This window comes from Urocampus carinirostris, unplaced genomic scaffold, assembly GCF_059441175.1.
Source record: "Urocampus carinirostris isolate Australia breed hairy pipefish unplaced genomic scaffold, RoL_Ucar_1.0 HiC_scaffold_152, whole genome shotgun sequence".
Lineage (NCBI taxonomy): Eukaryota > Metazoa > Chordata > Actinopteri > Syngnathiformes > Syngnathidae > Urocampus > Urocampus carinirostris.
This window is the reverse complement of record NW_028283255.1, coordinates 11577-25000: the sequence shown is the minus strand read 5'-3', so window position 1 is coordinate 25000 and position 13424 is coordinate 11577. Positions and strand designations below refer to the sequence as shown.

General features: G+C 54.3%; 1 non-coding gene across 1 annotated transcript; it reads right to left on the bottom strand.

Moving 5' to 3' along the window:
- Positions 1–604: 604 nt before the first annotated feature.
- On the bottom strand, positions 605–2591 carry LOC148344983 (18S ribosomal RNA). The gene has a single exon (XR_015848947.1). It is a non-coding gene; the product is annotated as an 18S ribosomal RNA (ribosomal RNA).
- Between the last annotated feature and the right edge of the window lie 10833 nt (positions 2592–13424).

Sequence of the window (13424 nt, the reverse complement as noted above, 5' to 3'; positions counted from 1 at the left end):
GAACCTTCGTCTCGGGCGGGCGTCCCGACGCCGCCGCCATACGGCCGTTGTGATCCGTGCGGGGATCCGCTTGCTCGGCGACCCTCGCCGAGAGCAGCCCCGCGCCGCACGGACACGCGACACCGACGGGCGGACGGACGCCGGGGCGCCGGCCCGAACCGTTACCTTTAAAGGACGGGAGGTCGTCGAGGCGAGTGCCGCCCCGGAAGCGCGCGCCGGAAGCGCGAGAACCGCGCCGAGCTAGGGTCGTCGGCATAGGGGGATTCCCCGGTTACGGGGGTCCCGCGCACGGCCGCCGCCTTTCGCCCGTCGCTGGCGGTCGCCTGTCGTCGCGCCGCGCCGCGCTACTGGGGTCGTCGGACGAGCGCGCTACCCCGCTCGCACGGAGGTAGCGCGACATCGCCCGCCGCCTTTTCTCGCCTCGCGCCGCGCCGCGTGGCGCCCGCCGAACTCGCTCCGACGCGCGGCCCGGGAGTGACCCGCGCCGCGCCCCCCGTCCCGTCCCGTCCCGGTCTACCCTCTTCCTCCGCCTGCGACGACCCGCCGCCCTCGGCGTCTGGCTCGTCGGGGGTGTACCGAGGCGGATCTGCTGCCGCTCGTACGTTAATGATCCTTCTGCAGGTTCACCTACAGAAACCTTGTTACGACTTTTACTTCCTCTAGATAGTCAAGTTCGACCGTCTTCTGGCACACCGCCGGAGCCGGGGCCGGCCCCGGCGGGGACTATCCGAGGACCTCACTAAGCCATCCGATCGGTAGTAGCGACGGGCGGTGTGTACAAAGGGCAGGGACTTAATCAACGCAGGCTAATGACCCGCGCTTACTGGGAATTCCTCGTTGGTGGGAAATAATTGCAATCCCCAGGCCCTGTCACGAGCGGGGTTCATAGGATTACCCGCGCCTGCCGGCGCGGGGATAGACGACGCGCTTATACGCTCAGTGTGGCGCGCGTGCAGCCCCGGACATCTAAGGGCATCACAGACCTGTTATTGCTCATTCTCGTGTGGCTGAGAGCCACTTGTCCCTCTAAGAAGTTTTCTGCCGCCGACCGCGCGGGGGGCCGCGGTACTATTTAGTATGTTTGAGTCTCGTTCGTTATCGGAATTAACCAGACAAATCGCTCCACCAACTACGAACGGCCATGCACCACCACCCACGGTATCGAGAAAGAGCCTTCAATCTGTCAATCCTTTCCGTGTCCGGGCCGGGTGAGGTTTCCCGTGTTGAGTCAAATTAAGCCGCATGCTCCACTCCTGGTGGTGCCCTTCCGTCAATTCCTTTAAGTTTCAGCTTTGCAACAATACTCCCCCCGGAACCCAGACACTTGGTCGGTTTCCCGGGTGCTGCTCGGCGGGTCATGGGAATAACGCCGCCGGATCGCGAGTCGGCATCGTTTATGGTCGGAACTAGGACGGTATCTGATCGTCTTCGAACCTCCGACTTTCGTTCTTGATTAATGAAAACATTCTTGGCAAATGCTTTCGCTCTCGTCCGTCTTGCGCCGGTCCAAGAATTTCACCTCTAGCGGCGCAGTACGAATGCCCCCGGCCGTCCCTCTTAATCATGGCCCCAGTTCATGACAACCCACAAAATAGAACCGGAGTCCTATTCCATTATTCCCAGCTGCGATATGCAGGGGCGGCCGTGTGGCCTGCTTTGAACACTCTAATTTCCTCAAAGTAAACGCTTCGGGCCCCGCGAGTGACACCCAGCGAAGGGCATCACGGGGGCTTTTGCCGAGAGGCAGGGGCTGGGACAGACGGATGCACGCCTCGCGGCGGACCGTCAGCTCGCGTCCCGGGGTCCAACTAGGAGCTTTTTAACTGCAGCAACTTTAAAATACGCTATTGGAGCTGGAATTACCGCGGCTGCTGGCACCAGACTTGCCCTCCAATGGATGCTGGCCGATGGGTTTGTGTTCGGCTCATTCCAATTACGGAGACTCGAACGAGTCCCGTATTGTTATTTTTCGTCACTACCTCCCCGTGTCGGGAGTGGGTAATTTGCGCGCCTGCTGCCTTCCTTGGATGTGGTAGCCGTTTCTCATGCTCCCTCTCCGGAATCGAACCCTGATTCCCCGTTACCCGTGGTCACCATGGTAGGCGCAGAGTCTACCATCGAAAGTTGATAGGGCAGACATTCGAATGAGTCGTCGCCGCCTCGGGTGGGCGAGCGATCGGCACGAGGTTATCCTGAGTCAACACAAAGGGGGGGCCGGGCCGGCGGAACGAGGACCGGCGCGCGCGGAGCCGCCCGCGCCGCTTACGCCCCCGCCCGGAGAGGCGGAGGCCGGACGCGGGGGACGCGCGCGACGGCTGAGCCCCCGCCCGCCGGACACCGCGTGGGTTTTTGTGTCTGATAAATGCACGCGTCCCCGGGGCGAGGCCGGAGCCCCGCCCGCGAGTCGGCGCTCGTTTGCATGTATTAGCTCTGGATTTGCCACAGTTATCCAAGTAACGGTGGAGCGATCAAAGGAACCATAACTGATTTAATGAGCCGTTCGCAGTTTCACTGTACTGGCCATTCGTACTTAGACATGCATGGCTTAATCTTGAAAACAAGCATATGCTACTGGCAGGATCAACCAGAGTGCGTCTGCCGCCGGGGGGGCGCTGCTGGTGGCGGTGCGGCCCTGGTCCGGGACGAGGCTGTGGCTACAGCCGGGCCCGGGGGGCCGCGCGACACTCGTATACGTTCGGACGGGCTGACGAGCGGGTGTCGTGAAACGATGTTTCGCGCGGAGCCCTAGCACGCGTGGCGTCGGGCTCCGCGACGGTCGGACGTCTGGGTGTGGCTCGAGACGGAAGCTCGACCTCGGTTCGTCTTGGTTCTGCCGCCAAAAGGTTCACGCCGAGGCATGGTTTCGCAAGAGGGCCCCGCGAGTGCCAGCCGTGGATCCCGCCTCACTCGTAACTCGTATCGGATTCGTCCGGCCTCACTTTCGTTCGCACATCGGACAGTTATACGTGTGCTTTAGTAGCTTCCGTTCCCTCTTAGTGAGGCCGTCCGTACGTACCGCCCCAGCTCTTTCTGAGGCGGGTATCCACTCGGCTCGGGGGGGCCCAACGTTTGCCTAGTATCCTCGGCGCTGGAGCTTGACCCGCAAAGCCGGAGGAGCCGCACGCCCGAACACCGGCTTGCGCCGGCCGACGTGGGCCCTCCGAGGCGGGTCTCGTGTGCCAATCGCTCAGTTGGGGAACCGGCAGGCCCGTGGGCCGACGCCGGCTCACCCGGGGGTGAAGGGTGCTTCGATGGAGGCCCCCTGTCAGCCTCCGCGGAAGTCCGGCTTCAATACTTTAAAGTTTGAAAAACTTAGACATTTTTCGAGAACCGGAGCTTAGAGGGGTACATGCAAAAGCCAGGGCCGCGGGAAGCGCCCTAAATACTTCAATACTTTAAAATTTGAAAAACTTAGAAATTTTTCGAGAACCGGCATCTTCCCTCGGTAATTGCGAGATGCGAGGCCGCCCCTAGCCTCTGCTCTGTCGGACTCAATGGTCACGGGTGGCCGCTGATTAGCCCTGGTGCTCACCTCTCAAAATTGCGAGTCCCTAATATAATTCTGGCTGTCGGCTGGAGAAGGGGGTATAAAATCGGCACTTGAGGGAACGCCGGGCCCTCAAGATCGGGGCCATCTAGCGGATTTTTGAGGTACTGCACTCCCATTGGAAATGCATTGGCCATACATGGGCGCTCCGTCCACTACAATGTAATTCCCTCACAATATCTGCCCCCGCGTGGCCGCGCGATGCTACTGCTGCCCCGTTGGGAATGAATGGGCCTTTCGGAGGCCATAAATACAGCGCCGCTGCATGGATTTTGGCGGTACTGCGGCTGTCGTTGAAAATACATGGACCCGTCTGAATGAATGGGCCTTTCGGATTCCATAAACCCAGCGCCGCTGCATGGATTTTGGCGGTACTGCGGCTGTCGCTGAAAATACATGGACCCGTCTGAATGAATGGGCCTTTCGGAGGCCATAAACTCAGCGCCGCTGCATGGATTTTGGCGGTACTGCGGCTGTCGCTGAAAATACATGGACCCGTCTGAATGAATGGACAAAATATAAATCAGACACTACAGAACACAAGCATAATCCAAGATTACAAAATCATCTCAGCCTTTAAAAGAAACAAAAACCTGAAAGACTACTTAGTAAAAAGTAAATTACCAGAAATCAACATAACACAAACGCAGGGCCCCACATTCTACAAACAAGCCACCACAGTTAGGAACACCGTCACCAACACAAACTACCTAATTAAACAAACAATCACACCTGCTACGGAAAACTGAAAATACATGGACCCGTCTGAATGTATGGGCCTTTCGGAGGCCATAAACTCAGCCAGCGCCGGGCCAGTGTTTGGGGTATTGTGCCCGCCACTAGTGGCTGAATACATAATAATAATAATAATAATAATAATTCCCTTGTATTGTCATTCTGTGTAACAATGTACACAGAACGAAATGTCGATTGCACTGGGCTAGTGTTGAGGGAACGTCGGGCCCTCAAGTTCGGTGGCTTGGAGCGGATTTTTGAGGTACTGCACTCCCATTGGAAATGCATGGGCGCTCCGTCCACTACAATGTAATTCCCTCACAATATCTGCCCCCGCGTGGCCGCGCGATGCTACTGCTGCCCCGTTGGGAATGAATGGGCCTTTCGGAGGCCATAAATACAGCGCCGCTGCATGGATTTTGGCGGTACTGCGGCTGTCGTTGAAAATACATGGACCCGTCTGAATGAATGGGCCTTTCGGATTCCATAAACCCAGCGCCGCTGCATGGATTTTGGCGGTACTGCGGCTGTCGCTGAAAATACATGGACCCGTCTGAATGAATGGGCCTTTCGGAGGCCATAAACTCAGCGCCGCTGCATGGATTTTGGCGGTACTGCGGCTGTCGCTGAAAATACATGGACCCGTCTGAATGAATGGACAAAATATAAATCAGACACTACAGAACACAAGCATAATCCAAGATTACAAAATCATCTCAGCCTTTAAAAGAAACAAAAACCTGAAAGACTACTTAGTAAAAAGTAAATTACCAGAAATCAACATAACACAAACGCAGGGCCCCACATTCTACAAACAAGCCACCACAGTTAGGAACACCGTCACCAACACAAACTACCTAATTAAACAAACAATCACACCTGCTACGGAAAACTGAAAATACATGGACCCGTCTGAATGTATGGGCCTTTCGGAGGCCATAAACTCAGCCAGCGCCGGGCCAGTGTTTGGGGTATTGTGCCCGCCACTAGTGGCTGAATACATAATAATAATAATAATAATAATAATTCCCTTGTATTGTCATTCTGTGTAACAATGTACACAGAACGAAATGTCGATTGCACTGGGCTAGTGTTGAGGGAACGTCGGGCCCTCAAGTTCGGTGGCTTGGAGCGGATTTTTGAGGTACTGCACTCCCATTGGAAATGCATGGGCGCTCCGTCCACTACAATGTAATTCCCTCACAATATCTGCCCCCGCGTGGCCGCGCGATGCTACTGCTGCCCCGTTGGGAATGAATGGGCCTTTCGGAGGCCATAAATACAGCGCCGCTGCATGGATTTTGGCGGTACTGCGGCTGTCGTTGAAAATACATGGACCCGTCTGAATGAATGGGCCTTTCGGATTCCATAAACCCAGCGCCGCTGCATGGATTTTGGCGGTACTGCGGCTGTCGCTGAAAATACATGGACCCGTCTGAATGAATGGACAAAATATAAATCAGACACTACAGAACACAAGCATAATCCAAGATTACAAAATCATCTCAGCCTTTAAAAGAAACAAAAACCTGAAAGACTACTTAGTAAAAAGTAAATTACCAGAAATCAACATAACACAAACGCAGGGCCCCACATTCTACAAACAAGCCACCACAGTTAGGAACACCGTCACCAACACAAACTACCTAATTAAACAAACAATCACACCTGCTACGGAAAACTGAAAATACATGGACCCGTCTGAATGTATGGGCCTTTCGGAGGCCATAAACTCAGCCAGCGCCGGGCCAGTGTTTGGGGTATTGTGCCCGCCACTAGTGGCTGAATACATAATAATAATAATAATAATAATAATTCCCTTGTATTGTCATTCTGTGTAACAATGTACACAGAACGAAATGTCGATTGCACTGGGCTAGTGTTGAGGGAACGTCGGGCCCTCAAGTTCGGTGGCTTGGAGCGGATTTTTGAGGTACTGCACTCCCATTGGAAATGCATGGGCGCTCCGTCCACTACAATGTAATTCCCTCACAATATCTGCCCCCGCGTGGCCGCGCGATGCTACTGCTGCCCCGTTGGGAATGAATGGGCCTTTCGGAGGCCATAAATACAGCGCCGCTGCATGGATTTTGGCGGTACTGCGGCTGTCGTTGAAAATACATGGACCCGTCTGAATGAATGGGCCTTTCGGATTCCATAAACCCAGCGCCGCTGCATGGATTTTGGCGGTACTGCGGCTGTCGCTGAAAATACATGGACCCGTCTGAATGAATGGGCCTTTCGGAGGCCATAAACTCAGCGCCGCTGCATGGATTTTGGCGGTACTGCGGCTGTCGCTGAAAATACATGGACCCGTCTGAATGAATGGACAAAATATAAATCAGACACTACAGAACACAAGCATAATCCAAGATTACAAAATCATCTCAGCCTTTAAAAGAAACAAAAACCTGAAAGACTACTTAGTAAAAAGTAAATTACCAGAAATCAACATAACACAAACGCAGGGCCCCACATTCTACAAACAAGCCACCACAGTTAGGAACACCGTCACCAACACAAACTACCTAATTAAACAAACAATCACACCTGCTACGGAAAACTGAAAATACATGGACCCGTCTGAATGTATGGGCCTTTCGGAGGCCATAAACTCAGCCAGCGCCGGGCCAGTGTTTGGGGTATTGTGCCCGCCACTAGTGGCTGAATACATAATAATAATAATAATAATAATAATTCCCTTGTATTGTCATTCTGTGTAACAATGTACACAGAACGAAATGTCGATTGCACTGGGCTAGTGTTGAGGGAACGTCGGGCCCTCAAGTTCGGTGGCTTGGAGCGGATTTTTGAGGTACTGCACTCCCATTGGAAATGCATGGGCGCTCCGTCCACTACAATGTAATTCCCTCACAATATCTGCCCCCGCGTGGCCGCGCGATGCTACTGCTGCCCCGTTGGGAATGAATGGGCCTTTCGGAGGCCATAAATACAGCGCCGCTGCATGGATTTTGGCGGTACTGCGGCTGTCGTTGAAAATACATGGACCCGTCTGAATGAATGGGCCTTTCGGATTCCATAAACCCAGCGCCGCTGCATGGATTTTGGCGGTACTGCGGCTGTCGCTGAAAATACATGGACCCGTCTGAATGAATGGGCCTTTCGGAGGCCATAAACTCAGCGCCGCTGCATGGATTTTGGCGGTACTGCGGCTGTCGCTGAAAATACATGGACCCGTCTGAATGAATGGACAAAATATAAATCAGACACTACAGAACACAAGCATAATCCAAGATTACAAAATCATCTCAGCCTTTAAAAGAAACAAAAACCTGAAAGACTACTTAGTAAAAAGTAAATTACCAGAAATCAACATAACACAAACGCAGGGCCCCACATTCTACAAACAAGCCACCACAGTTAGGAACACCGTCACCAACACAAACTACCTAATTAAACAAACAATCACACCTGCTACGGAAAACTGAAAATACATGGACCCGTCTGAATGTATGGGCCTTTCGGAGGCCATAAACTCAGCCAGCGCCGGGCCAGTGTTTGGGGTATTGTGCCCGCCACTAGTGGCTGAATACATAATAATAATAATAATAATAATAATTCCCTTGTATTGTCATTCTGTGTAACAATGTACACAGAACGAAATGTCGATTGCACTGGGCTAGTGTTGAGGGAACGTCGGGCCCTCAAGTTCGGTGGCTTGGAGCGGATTTTTGAGGTACTGCACTCCCATTGGAAATGCATGGGCGCTCCGTCCACTACAATGTAATTCCCTCACAATATCTGCCCCCGCGTGGCCGCGCGATGCTACTGCTGCCCCGTTGGGAATGAATGGGCCTTTCGGAGGCCATAAATACAGCGCCGCTGCATGGATTTTGGCGGTACTGCGGCTGTCGTTGAAAATACATGGACCCGTCTGAATGAATGGGCCTTTCGGATTCCATAAACCCAGCGCCGCTGCATGGATTTTGGCGGTACTGCGGCTGTCGCTGAAAATACATGGACCCGTCTGAATGAATGGGCCTTTCGGAGGCCATAAACTCAGCGCCGCTGCATGGATTTTGGCGGTACTGCGGCTGTCGCTGAAAATACATGGACCCGTCTGAATGAATGGACAAAATATAAATCAGACACTACAGAACACAAGCATAATCCAAGATTACAAAATCATCTCAGCCTTTAAAAGAAACAAAAACCTGAAAGACTACTTAGTAAAAAGTAAATTACCAGAAATCAACATAACACAAACGCAGGGCCCCACATTCTACAAACAAGCCACCACAGTTAGGAACACCGTCACCAACACAAACTACCTAATTAAACAAACAATCACACCTGCTACGGAAAACTGAAAATACATGGACCCGTCTGAATGTATGGGCCTTTCGGAGGCCATAAACTCAGCCAGCGCCGGGCCAGTGTTTGGGGTATTGTGCCCGCCACTAGTGGCTGAATACATAATAATAATAATAATAATAATAATTCCCTTGTATTGTCATTCTGTGTAACAATGTACACAGAACGAAATGTCGATTGCACTGGGCTAGTGTTGAGGGAACGTCGGGCCCTCAAGTTCGGTGGCTTGGAGCGGATTTTTGAGGTACTGCACTCCCATTGGAAATGCATGGGCGCTCCGTCCACTACAATGTAATTCCCTCACAATATCTGCCCCCGCGTGGCCGCGCGATGCTACTGCTGCCCCGTTGGGAATGAATGGGCCTTTCGGAGGCCATAAATACAGCGCCGCTGCATGGATTTTGGCGGTACTGCGGCTGTCGTTGAAAATACATGGACCCGTCTGAATGAATGGGCCTTTCGGATTCCATAAACCCAGCGCCGCTGCATGGATTTTGGCGGTACTGCGGCTGTCGCTGAAAATACATGGACCCGTCTGAATGAATGGACAAAATATAAATCAGACACTACAGAACACAAGCATAATCCAAGATTACAAAATCATCTCAGCCTTTAAAAGAAACAAAAACCTGAAAGACTACTTAGTAAAAAGTAAATTACCAGAAATCAACATAACACAAACGCAGGGCCCCACATTCTACAAACAAGCCACCACAGTTAGGAACACCGTCACCAACACAAACTACCTAATTAAACAAACAATCACACCTGCTACGGAAAACTGAAAATACATGGACCCGTCTGAATGTATGGGCCTTTCGGAGGCCATAAACTCAGCCAGCGCCGGGCCAGTGTTTGGGGTATTGTGCCCGCCACTAGTGGCTGAATACATAATAATAATAATAATAATAATAATTCCCTTGTATTGTCATTCTGTGTAACAATGTACACAGAACGAAATGTCGATTGCACTGGGCTAGTGTTGAGGGAACGTCGGGCCCTCAAGTTCGGTGGCTTGGAGCGGATTTTTGAGGTACTGCACTCCCATTGGAAATGCATGGGCGCTCCGTCCACTACCATGTAATTCCCTCACAATATCTGCCCCTGCGTGGCCGCGGGATGCTACTGCAGCCCCGTTGGTAATGAATGGGCCTTTCGGAGGCCATAAATACAGCGCCGCTGCATGGATTTTGGCGGTACTGCTGCTGTCGCTGAAAATACATGGACCCGTCTGAATGAATGGGCCTTTCGGAGGCCATAAACTCAGCGCCTCTGCATGGATTTTGGCGGTACTGCGGCTGTCGCTGAAAATACATGGACCCGTCTGAATGAATGGGCCTTTCGGAGGCCATAAATCCAGCGCCGCTGCATGGATTTTGGCGGTACTGCGGCTGTCGCTGAAAATACATGGACCCGTCTGAATGTATGGGCCTTTCGGAGGCCATATACTCAGCTGAAGGTTGAGAACTTGGCTAGTGTTTGGGGACTTGTGCCCGCCACTAGTGGCTGAAATCCGGGCCGGTGTTTGGGGAATTGTGCGCGTATTATCGGGCCGGTGTTTGGGGATATGCGCGCGTATTATCGGACCGGTGTTTGGGGAATCGTGCCCGCCACTAGTGGCTGAATCCCGGGCTAGTGTTGGGGGACTTGTGCCCGCCAATAGTGGCTGAAATCCGCGCCGGTGTTTGGGGAATTGTGCGCGTATTATCGGGCCGGTGTTTGGGGATATGCGCGCGTATTATCGGACCGGTGTTTGGGGATTTGTGCCCGCCACTAGTGGCTGAGAACTTGGCTAGTGTTTGGGGACTTGTGCCCGCCACTAGTGGCTGAAATCCGGGCCGGTGTTTGGGGAATTGTGCGCGTATTATCGGGCCGGTGTTTGGGGATATGCGCGCGTATTATCGGACCGGTGTTTGGGGAATCGTGCCCGCCACTAGTGGCTGAATCCCGGGCTAGTGTTGGGGGACTTGTGCCCGCCAATAGTGGCTGAGAACTTGGCTAGTGTTGGGGGACTTGTGCCCGCCACTAGTGGCTGAAATCCGCGCCGGTGTTTGGGGAATTGTGCGCGTATTATCGGGCCGGTGTTTGGGGAATCGTGCCCGCCACTAGTGGCTGAATCCCGGGCTAGTGTTGGGGGACTTGTGCCCGCCAATAGTGGCTGAAATCCGCGCCGGTGTTTGGGGAATTGTGCGCGTATTATCGGGCCGGTGTTTGGGGATATGCGCGCGTATTATCGGACCGGTGTTTGGGGAATCGTGCCCGCCACTAGTGGCTGAATCCCGGGCTAGTGTTGGGGGACTTGTGCCCGCCAATAGTGGCTGAAATCCGCGCCGGTGTTTGGGGAATTGTGCGCGTATTATCGGGCCGGTGTTTGGGGATATGCGCGCGTATTATCGGACCGGTGTTTGGGGAATTGTGCCCGCCACTAGTGGCTGAGAACTGGGCTAGTGTTGGGGGACTTGTGCCCGCCACTAGTGGCTGAAATCCGGGCCGGTGTTTGGGGAATTGTGCGCGTATTATCGGGCCGGTGTTTGGGGATATGCGCGCGTATTATCGGGCCGGTGTTTGGGGATATGCGCGCGTATTATCGGACCGGTGTTTGGGGAATCGTGCCCGCCACTAGTGGCTGAATCCCGGGCTAGTGTTGGGGGACTTGTGCCCGCCAATAGTGGCTGAAATCCGCGCCGGTGTTTGGGGAATTGTGCGCGTATTATCGGGCCGGTGTTTGGGGATATGCGCGCGTATTATCGGACCGGTGTTTGGGGAATCGTGCCCGCCACTAGTGGCTGAATCCCGGGCTAGTGTTGGGGGACTTGTGCCCGCCAATAGTGGCTGAAATCCGCGCCGGTGTTTGGGGAATTGTGCGCGTATTATCGGGCCGGTGTTTGGGGATATGCGCGCGTATTATCGGACCGGTGTTTGGGGAATTGTGCCCGCCACTAGTGGCTGAATCCCGGGCTAGTGTTGGGGGACTTGTGCCCGCCACTAGTGGCTGAAATCCGCGCCGGTGTTTGGGGAATTGTGCGCGTATTATCGGGCCGGTGTTTGGGGATATGCGCGCGTATTATCGGACCGGTGTTTGGGGAATCGTGCCCGCCACTAGTGGCTGAATCCCGGGCTAGTGTTGGGGGACTTGTGCCCGCCAATAGTGGCTGAAATCCGCGCCGGTGTTTGGGGAATTGTGCGCGTATTATCGGGCCGGTGTTTGGGGATATGCGCGCGTATTATCGGACCGGTGTTTGGGGAATTGTGCCCGCCACTAGTGGCTGAGAACTGGGCTAGTGTTGGGGGACTTGTGCCCGCCACTAGTGGCTGAAATCCGGGCCGGTGTTTGGGGAATTGTGCGCGTATTATCGGGCCGGTGTTTGGGGATATGCGCGCGTATTATCGGGCCGGTGTTTGGGGATATGCGCGCGTATTATCGGACCGGTGTTTGGGGAATCGTGCCCGCCACTAGTGGCTGAATCCCGGGCTAGTGTTGGGGGACTTGTGCCCGCCAATAGTGGCTGAAATCCGCGCCGGTGTTTGGGGAATTGTGCGCGTATTATCGGGCCGGTGTTTGGGGATATGCGCGCGTATTATCGGACCGGTGTTTGGGGAATCGTGCCCGCCACTAGTGGCTGAATCCCGGGCTAGTGTTGGGGGACTTGTGCCCGCCAATAGTGGCTGAAATCCGCGCCGGTGTTTGGGGAATTGTGCGCGTATTATCGGGCCGGTGTTTGGGGATATGCGCGCGTATTATCGGACCGGTGTTTGGGGAATTGTGCCCGCCACTAGTGGCTGAGAACTTGGCTAGTGTTTGGGGACTTGTGCCCGCCACTAGTGGCTGAAATCCGGGCCGGTGTTTGGGGAATTGTGCGCGTATTATCGGGCCGGTGTTTGGGGATATGCGCGCGTATTATCGGACCGGTGTTTGGGGAATCGTGCCCGCCACTAGTGGCTGAATCCCGGGCTAGTGTTGGGGGACTTGTGCCCGCCAATAGTGGCTGAGAACTTGGCTAGTGTTGGGGGACTTGTGCCCGCCACTAGTGGCTGAAATCCGCGCCGGTGTTTGGGGAATTGTGCGCGTATTATCGGGCCGGTGTTTGGGGAATCGTGCCCGCCACTAGTGGCTGAATCCCGGGCTAGTGTTGGGGGACTTGTGCCCGCCAATAGTGGCTGAAATCCGCGCCGGTGTTTGGGGAATTGTGCGCGTATTATCGGGCCGGTGTTTGGGGATATGCGCGCGTATTATCGGACCGGTGTTTGGGGAATCGTGCCCGCCACTAGTGGCTGAATCCCGGGCTAGTGTTGGGGGACTTGTGCCCGCCAATAGTGGCTGAAATCCGCGCCGGTGTTTGGGGAATTGTGCGCGTATTATCGGGCCGGTGTTTGGGGATATGCGCGCGTATTATCGGGCCGGTGTTTGGGGATATGCGCGCGTATTATCGGACCGGTGTTTGGGGAATCGTGCCCGCCACTAGTGGCTGAATCCCGGGCTAGTGTTGGGGGACTTGTGCCCGCCAATAGTGGCTGAAATCCGCGCCGGTGTTTGGGGAATTGTGCGCGTATTATCGGGCCGGTGTTTGGGGATATGCGCGCGTATTATCGGACCGGTGTTTGGGGAATCGTGCCCGCCACTAGTGGCTGAATCCCGGGCTAGTGTTGGGGGACTTGTGCCCGCCAATAGTGGCTGAAATCCGCGCCGGTGTTTGGGGAATTGTGCGCGTATTATCGGGCCGGTGTTTGGGGATATGCGCGCGTATTATCGGACCGGTGTTTGGGGAATTGTGCCCGCCACTAGTGGCTGAGAACTGGGCTAGTGTTG